Source organism: Aulonocara stuartgranti, assembly GCF_965226115.1.
Source record: "Aulonocara stuartgranti genome assembly, chromosome: 16".
Lineage (NCBI taxonomy): Eukaryota > Metazoa > Chordata > Actinopteri > Cichliformes > Cichlidae > Aulonocara > Aulonocara stuartgranti.
The window spans coordinates 23,751,251-23,761,050 of NC_138952.1; positions in this window are offsets into that span (position 1 = coordinate 23,751,251).

Genomic DNA, 9,800 nt, shown 5'->3' on the forward strand with positions numbered 1-9,800 from the left:
TAAATTCAACTCGCCATGATTGAATTTGGCTAAATTTTGTCAATCCTTCTAAATTATTATTATGATTATTTTACAATTGTATTAGGAGCTGGGATTTGTTTTCCCGAAGTTTTATCTGCTGGGTCATCACTGTTTGGCGTGACACAGATGCATAGTAGTTTGTGTTGTCTACACGTGTTGTCGACAGACAATCAAAAGTGTCAGGGCAGCACGTTTGTCAGTATGTTTTCGCTCCTATCAGTGTCAGGTGCATGCATATATTCTTGAGAGATCCATATTAGTCTTACAAAACATGAATATAAACATGACTCCGAAAACCACCTCACACAAGAGTCTTTTCAGAGACAGACTGACGTTTCCTCCCGCTTTTCTCGTTCACCCGCTAAGGAGGCGTTGATGGGTGTGTGGCACCCTGTTCCAGGAGCGTTGGCTAAGTTTACTTCCCACCACGAGTCTCCTGAGCCACAGGAAATGAGACTCTGCCTGCCCTTCTGGGCCCCCACCCCTCACACCCACCCCCCGAAGCGTGGTACAGGAGTGCCATGTGGGAGTCCCTGTACCGCCAACACTTAAGAAATAAATCAGACACACTGTTGACAGGTGCTTACAGTGAAGCAGGAGGATGGGGAATTACATGAAAAGAGTGGTATTCATGACATGATATTTTCGTGGCTGGAGGAAAAAAAATGATTTGGAGGGGGGGATTTTTTTTTTTTTTCCGAAGGAAGTACAGTTTTCAGTTTAAACACACTCGGATTGAGTGAGAAATTCCCCCATGAATTAAATATTTGGAAAGTGTCATCGCTAGTTGTTGATAAAAGGCAATCCTATGCTGCATCACGGGGCAATGCAGATGACACACTGAGAAGCATTCTTGTTTTTGTCAGATGCACAGAAAGCTTCTCAGAAAACAGCCCATCTCCCCTCCCCTATACACATGTCTACATGTCTTCCTCACTGACTCAGATATTCCATATTTAATGGAAAGGCTATAGACAGGCTGGTGTGAAGCTAAGGGTGGAATTAGTAAAGCTTTAACACCGATACCTTTGGGACTTGGGCCTTAATCAGGTAGCTGAGGTGGCAGAGCCCATGGCAGGAGTAGAATTATGACTATTATGGCATGTTAGCACATGTCTGAGGGTGGAGTGGCCAGACAGATGAGTTCATTGGTGGCAGGATTAGCTAGCTCCCATGCTGATTAGCAGCTAACTACCGAGCAGGCCTCACTATGTCCTTTTTCACATTGGCCTCTTGATAACAGCAACAGATCAGAAGAACCTAGCAACAAATATCTGCGTAATTATTTCAAAGGCACTCAGTGAGTCATTAGTAAATGGTGTATTATTGCTGTTTAAAATATATATATATATATATATATATATATATATATATATATATATATATTAGATACTTTTTCATGAGCTAATACCTCTCTGGTTTCATGACTTTGCAGAATTGAGTTCTGATTATTCAGCTACAACACTTTATTATTGTATATGTGATTACACCATAGCCTTTATGGCATCTATTTGCAATATGCAATGGCGTTTTGAAATTTTGAAGATCATTACAGAAGATCATTTTAAGAGAAACTAAGTCCTTGTGTCACTCGTAGTCCAGAGAGAGCACTAGCAAAGACGAAATGAGGCTCACAGCCGCTAAGTGCGCAGGAGCATGTCGAGCTGCCCTTGCAGGGTCACAATTCAAAATGCCCTTTCAACTATTGGATGTTGACTTTGCAACGGGACATTATCATTAAAAAGCATAATGCGAAGCAAATAACCTTTTGAGGGGGAGACTCTTCAACGTTGAGCTTCTCACTTGTCTTCCAACATGTGTGTGAAGACATTTCATGCTTTCTGACAGTGTATGACCCTGCATTGTCAGAGAAAAATGTACTGTAAGCTGCTAGGCATGTCAAGCCACAGTATGGGGTCCCTACTTGTGCTATAATCCCAGCCATGGCCTTTTAACCCTCTATGGCTCGCCATTCTCTCCACTGCTCTCTCCCCTCTCTGCACCTGACAGTAGAACATGGAAAAACAAATAGAGACCTTGAAAACCATAAGGCACTGCTTGTTTGCCCTCTAAGTTGTACCTTTTTTTATTATTTTTATTTTTTTGCCCAGATAGCTTCATGGTCTGTGTTTGTTTGTAGATTTACCTCTGTTTTGGTTTAGAAATATAAAGTCTTCTGCAGAGATGGCCCTTCCAAATTCACATGCAGCCCAGGGATTCTATTGATTTGCTGTGCAGAGTTTGTCTCATCTCAGATACAAGGGCTTCAGTTTTTTTTGCTTTTTTTTTATTCAGGTGAATGTTTTCCCACCTGTCAAAAAGTCTTTGCAAGATGAAATACTGTTTGACATTAAGTCTTTAGATACAGCCTTTTACAGTTATCTGACTACTTTGAAAGATACCCTAGAGCTAATTTGCAAAAACTCCACCAAAAAAATCTCCATAAAATCTGTGTTTAAGCTCAGGAGCGGTTGCCATATCGCCGGGGCGTGTTTTGTTTTGTCATTCGGAGGTCGTTTAAATGCTGTTTGTTTGTGGAACAGCCTTAGAACATTAGACACTAATATCATGATCAAATGTAAGATTTGGATTTGCCAACACATTTTGCTGCCCTCCTCCATAACAACCGCAGCTACTTTGTGAACCTGATTTCACTTTTCTCCCTTACCTCCCACCATCCCCCCTACTTTTGCTAATAAAGCCACGTTCCCTGCTGATGGAAAATTGTCGGTTTACCTCGAGCTGCAGGGGGCCTGGCAATCAGTCCTTAGAAAAGCAGTGCCAGGTTAACCTGCTGTGATAGTGGACTCTAGGGACAGTGCCCCACCTCTGCTTGACATGCAGAGGCTCTGTGCACCGATAAGAGGCACGCCTGATGCACAATGGAGTTGTTACCAGCCTCTTCAGTTTAACATTATAAACAACAATCTTCTGATAGGAACTGTGAATGCTAAAAAATTGTTTCATTATTATTTTTTTCTTAAATCATGTCTCATTCAGTTTGATTTGGACAAAGATGATGTGTTTGTTTGTTATATTTTTATATTTTCTTTTTTGTCTTTAAAAAAGAAAAATCAAAGTATTTTCTTCCACTCTCTAAGTTCATGTATAAATGCCTCACTGTTCTGATTGCCTTGCTACCTTCAAGGTAAACGTGTATGTCATACACCAGGAACACTTTTGCACATCCCCAGAGAAACTAATAGTGGGACACTACAGTATGGTTGTTTGCAAATTGAAGATTTGTATTTCTGCTCCATTTTTTTTTAAAAAACACAAGCACAGGACGAAGATCAGTATAGGTCACAATCAAGAAGTGCTTTGAACTCGTCTTGATCTGAGCCCTCCACAGCATTTGGAATGTGGATGGTTTCTGAATTATAAAAAACAAACCTTGCAAATACACACTTTACCTTTCGGATTTGCATCCACGTCATGAACAAACTTTTCTTGTGGAGCAGGAAGTATTTTTGACCACGTTTAGCTGCTCTGCTATTGTTCCCAGCTCCCAATCCCACTTTCTAGAAACTGCAGCTACAGATGGAGCACCAGTTTTCCCCCACAGAAGGGGTCATTATCAATCAGGCTCCAGAACATGTAGTGTCGGGTCATTTTGCCCAGCTACAGCCACTACAAGGCTGAAGTGTGCAGTTGGCATGGTGTCAAGAATCAGGGTGTCATTTGCAAGCTAATCACATTTTTCATGCAAACCCCTTCGTATTGACTTGACCATATTTGATTTAATGAAGTGAATTAATTAGACTGAATTGAATTTAGGTACTCTTCAGATAGCAAAAGAGTCAAGCAAGCATTTAGTGACATGTCACATTATGCTTCACTTCTTGTTTCCGTCTTTGTCCTTTTCAACTACAGCCTGGCTCAGTGGATGACATTTCTAGGGTCAATACAGAGCTCATTTACCGTGGTGTGATAATTATGGTAATCCTTGAACTGATCTAAGTACAGTTACCATTCAAAATACCATATTCAGACATGAATAATATATCATTTAAAAAAAAACTGTGCAGTCGCAACAGATTGCAGGATATGCAGAAGACTGCACACAGCCTCACGTGCATCCCTTGACGAGGAAATTTACAGGAACCCGAACTTACTAGCAAATATGTAAAGGATGGTATAAAGATTAGGCTCCTAAAGCTTCCTGACTTGTGTGTCAATTGGCCATCTTGAAAGGTGTTTTAAACCCTAAAATTCATCTTGAATACAAAGGCTTACCAAAGAAGCTATGAGCAAACGCAGCAGTAGGCTTTAATGAAAGAATGGACAGATGATAAAGCTGAAGCAACAATGCCTCATTTTGTTAAATGCCACTTGCCTCCTCTCTCGCTCCCTGGGTGTCTTTTTTGCTTCCTCTGCTTGTATTTCATGTGGGAGGGACTAATGGGGGATTTATACTTCTGTGTTAAATCTATGCTGCAGGTAAATCATAACGGCCACCTCTGTTGCGCACCTCCCTAGAAAAGGAAGTACATGTCCCTGGTGATGCATCCTGCATGCTAGCAACAGCAATGATCATTTGAGTGACTACATCGTAGGCTCTACATAGATGCACTGATGAAATGTAAATTAAGCATAATGCAGATTTTATAGTATTATATTTGATTGAGTATGCAACCTAAGAAGATGTGCTTGTGTGCACTCCTCCAAAAACACCAACAGAACTTAGCTTGAAGATGTGTATTGCTGACTGGTTAAAAGGTTGGCTACAACACGGAAGAGAGTGAAACAATTGTTTTCAACGCTCATTTTAACTCTGACCTTTTTTTGTTACTTATACTTTCACTCTTCTTCATCTCTGGTTGGAGGACCAACAACAGTGCAAGCAAAAGCAGCCCAGAAACCTGTTGTTTGTGAAGCTGCCCCCTAGTGACAGGAAACAGCTACAGACAACTGTCTCCAAGGCTGTCCAAAGACTCTGCCAATCCACAACCATGAAAAGCAATAGAGGGTGTACATGACAAATGAGGAGAGAGAACATAAGCACTGGAGACACAGGGATGAGGAAGACATGAGGAGAACCGAAGGAGCACAATAGTGCCCATGGCACATACAGATTCCATACTTTATGCTGCTGCTGTCGGGGATAGGTTTCTTGGAATTATACCCCCTGCTGTTCACTTTCTCTTAATTAGCACCGCATGCTGCAGGTAAATTTGTTTGTGTTAGCATGCATATACAGCTGTGAGGAGAGTAGGCACGTGTCATTTGTTTTGTCAATTGTAATTGCCTTGTTTATTTTTATGTTTGCAGAGCCTAATGCGTGCATGAAATAGAAGATAGTATACAGAGAGTAAACGGTAGACATAGGCATGCCTTTTCATATCATAATCTTCTGGTGTCGCTACCTTGGGCTTTCCCCAGACCTGTACGAGGGAGCTCTGTGGGAGAGAGCTGGTTCATTGCATTTTATTTCCAACATTTTATCATGTTGACCTAGTTTATCCAGACCTAAAAAAAAAAAGAATGCATCTTTTAATTGCTGTACCAGTGCAAGCTGCTTTGCAACCCACCTCCATCTTTCATGATCTGTCCATTTCCATATATGACTTGGAGGTGTGTTCTCTCTGCCTTATGCTAGTCAACATGAATTGATCTGGGATCTATGCGTTGTCTCGGTCTTGAACCAGGGATCTTGCACTTGTTAGACAAATGTTTTAACTATTGCAATATGGAGCCACCCCCAAAACAGATCTATACTACTGAATACTGCTGAAAAAAATACAGTTTCAGAAATAGATCAAATCAAATTCATCCACAGAATGCAAAAATGAATTTCTTAAATACAGACAATTAAACATAAGCTAAGCCGGTAACATATTCTTCTACTTTGCCACTTCAGATAAATTAGTGTTTACCCTTTTTTTGGCCCCTGGCTTTAATTTGCGAGCAACGCTGACCTGACCCTGTGTTTGGATATTCACTGCATCCCTTTTAGTCGAATCATTTAATTATACCAATCTACCCAGGGTGCCAGTGCAGAGCAGCATCTGAATGTTGCTTCTTCAATCTGCATGTATAAACAATGTTGGCAGCCGGGTGGAGCTACGATGACCAACACACACTTTCGGGTACATTAAATATACTTTCATGGACATCCGTGGAAAAGCAGCTGTGTTTCTTTTAGGAACGAGCTGATCCATCAGGGGAGGAAATGATGAGAGGAACCACAAACTCTGTTAATTGGGAGGAAACAGCAGTTGAGATTAGTGTGGAGAGGAGATGAGCGTGTGACCATTAAAAGGCTCCCCTCGTTCTTTTTAGATGTAGTAAAACACATTGCTTTCGCACTTATCAATGACAAGGTGTTTTTTTTCTAGTGTTTTGTGGCATATGTGAGATCACAGAGTCTTTTTTTCTCTTGCTAGACTGTGTTGCTTAAGTGTGCTTAACTACACTGAAATAAATTCTAGGGGGGAAAAACTCAAAATAGGAAATCAGCCATGACACTAATTTGTGCGAGCAGGTAGTAGGAACCCAAATGTTTGATGTGAAGCAAGGTGGCTAAGTGAGTGAAAAGGAATGAGTTCATGCTTGTCATCAAAAGTTGTTCATTTTCTGCTTGCAGGCACACATCTTGAAATGCAGTGAAACAACACAACTTTGTCATTTTTAAAAAAAGGTGACATTTATGTTCTTTATGGCTTCATTTTGACGTAAGAGTGCTTTTACAGAATCTGGATGCATTTGTAATTTCTGGCACTTAGAGTACAAGAAAAAGCTGGGAGTAGAGACACAGGAGGAGAGTGAAGGAAACTATCATGACTGCAAAGAAGAACACTGCTTTCTGTTCTCGAGGTCTGCATCACTGATGGGCTTTAGAACTGGCTGTCGAAGCCTTAATTAACGATCGTCTCGAGACCCGGGGATAGTCACCCCCTCCTCTCTCATTTAATCCTTTCATATATTTGCATCAATATCATAATACAAAGTTATTAGAGAACAAATTGAGCTGCCTACACTATTATATTGTCTGACAGCGTGCAAGGCATGGCGTTTTTCTGACAGCACTAAACTCAGACTTGTACAACTCTACTTGAAAGCGACATGGAAATGTTACAAGGTCCAGCCTAGTGAGACTGATGTTAAGATTTTGACATAAAAGTGACCAAGGTGCTTTAAGACAGCATATCAGCATGTCAAAATGCTAAATTATTTACATAAGGCCCAAGGGGACAACATTCAAGTTCTCTACTCTGCTTCAAGGTCCTGCAAAAGAAAAGAGGCAACTATAGACAATAACCATGGCGATTTAAAATAAAATCATGTTAAAAATATGCAAATGTACCTTAGTCACTTAGGCTACAGACTCACTTTCCAGTTTATCGCAGGTTCATTCATTTTAATGACTACTATACTGGAGCTTCAGCGTATGTACACACTTCACGGCTGATTAAAGTATAAGCTGACTACTGGAAACTGCATTTAGTTCTCTCACACACACTGCGAGAGATTTACCACCCACAACAAATTTGCCAAGTTAGATTTAGTCTCAAGCAAGTGCATATAGGCTGAAAACTGGATGAACTGGAGGCAGGTGAGCTGTTAAGAATTTAATCACTAAGTGACTAATTTGCTTACTTACTGCTGCTCTTTTTCTTTTCTCCGATTTCAAAGTGCCCTAAAGCCTTGACTGTGCTCTGCTTTGTACACGAGGACACAGAGAGCTGCAGACCTGGTGATCAAGTAGTCATTCCAGCTGCCGATGGCCCAGTGTAATGTAAACTCTCTGCTGACAAGTCTGCACAGTTACAGAAAACAGAGATGCGTTCAAATGTCCACACGGACAGTTGTGCTCACTGTCTGATGACAAGATCTACATTTTTCTGACCTCAAGTCTGTGTAGGTTCTCTGTCATCCAGATCATGGCAGTCTTGAGAGCTTGAAAGCGAAAGGCAAGGGGCCTTCTTTGGGTTTGTGAAGCCGTTTCGCCTCCTCATCCAAGAAGCTTCTTCAGTTCTAAAAATAAAAGGTGGAGGGTCCCAGGTATTTAAATAGTCGGGGCCATCCAGTTTGGAGGTGGTCCTGAAGGTTGTTGACCCACTATTAAGCATGTTAGTCATTACATGAGCCAAAGTGTGAAAAAAGGAGCGGGTCATTACCATTACTGGGGGGGGGGTTAGGGGATAAACCACTGCGAGACCTTGCCACACCCCATCATTTGACCTATTGAGGTCACCTGAGGCAAAGTGTGTGGGGCTCTCAAGTGTCAAGTGTCTGGTGTCGTAAGTCAGCGCATCTGTTTAATGATGGTCATTCACAGTGGATAAAGATGTCCTCCTTTACTTGTCTGTCAAACCATCTGCCTTCTCGGTCCAAAATGGGAACACTGGCATCCTTGCAAGAGTGTCCCTTCTCCTTTAAATGTAGTGAGTCTTGTCCTGTTGAGGTGGCTCTCCTGTGTTGAGCCATGTGTTTGAGGAGTGGATCCTAGCTTTCTCTTGGCTTCATAGTGCGTTCCATTTAAGCCAGAAGTTGGAATTCCTGAGTTCTTACCTGGAATTTTCAACTAAAATACAGCCTCAAGTTAGAAACTGAACATCCAACTCAGAAAGTTGCAGCAGTCCCATCAACCCCATCTTCGCAATCCAAAATGGTGGAAGTGTATGCAAACATTAGTAAAACTGTGAAACTTGTAATCTGTTATTTATTTGTTACTGGATAAATAAGCCATACAACGAGCATTCATTAGCCTCTATCCATGCTGCATGTGTTTCAAAGGGGCAATAAACAAGCTTGAGTTTTATTGGTAGTGTTGCATGACTGCCTCTACCGTTCTAAGGAGTAAAGCAATTCCTGTTTTTGCCTTTCTGACTTTACTCCACTCAGAAGTGATGTCACTCCCAGCTCCAACATCTGGCATCCAAGGCAAATAGTAAAGCAGCATTAGAGGATGCTAGCTGCACCATTTTAAAGTGACACTCTGCTTTGACTCTCAGATGAGTGATTGACGTGACCGACTGCTCTATTTTTTCCTCAACACTCATCGCCATCATAAAACCCCAGACCTAGCACTATGTTTTTGAGAAAAACAATTTTTTTTAATGTCTGTTAGTTACTTTATTTTTCAGCTCTTGATTGACAAGATTTGGTGGAACAGTTTTTGAAACCCCAAAATCACATCCTGTGTTAATCTTTGATCATACTGTGTTGTGGACATGGACAGATTCACTTTGAGATCCGATGACCAAACAGCCATTCTTCTTAACAGCCTGCTGCTTTGGGCGCATGTGTAGTTGATGTATTTTAATGTAAATTCTCTGCTAACGAGTCAGCTGGGGTAACAAAAATCAGGCAGGTGTATCTTGGACCTGAATGGACCCTAGCATACTCACATAAACAGCTATGCTATGAACTATATTCAAGGCATTAGGAGCTTCTAACACCCAGTGACTGATAACCACTTTTTTCAATAGATATTGGTATCATGAATTGTTTTGTACAGGATAAGTGTGGAGTGAAAATATGATATTGTGACAACCCTGTTTTTGGCAACCATTTATTCTCAAGTATAAAAAAATAGGTTATTCAATGAGAGTTAAGACTGTCTGCACTGAAAACTAAACAAGTTAAATTACAACAGTTTCTCTTTTCAAAAATACACAGAGTAGCAATAACAGCTGCATAGTGTTGATATGAAAAAGGGTGTTTAGCAATTTCATTACTTTTTGTACAACAGGCGGCCTCTTGTCAGTGGAAGAAGAATGACCTAAATCAAATGTGATTCTGATTGTGTAAGAAGAGCCCATGACTGTAGGCAA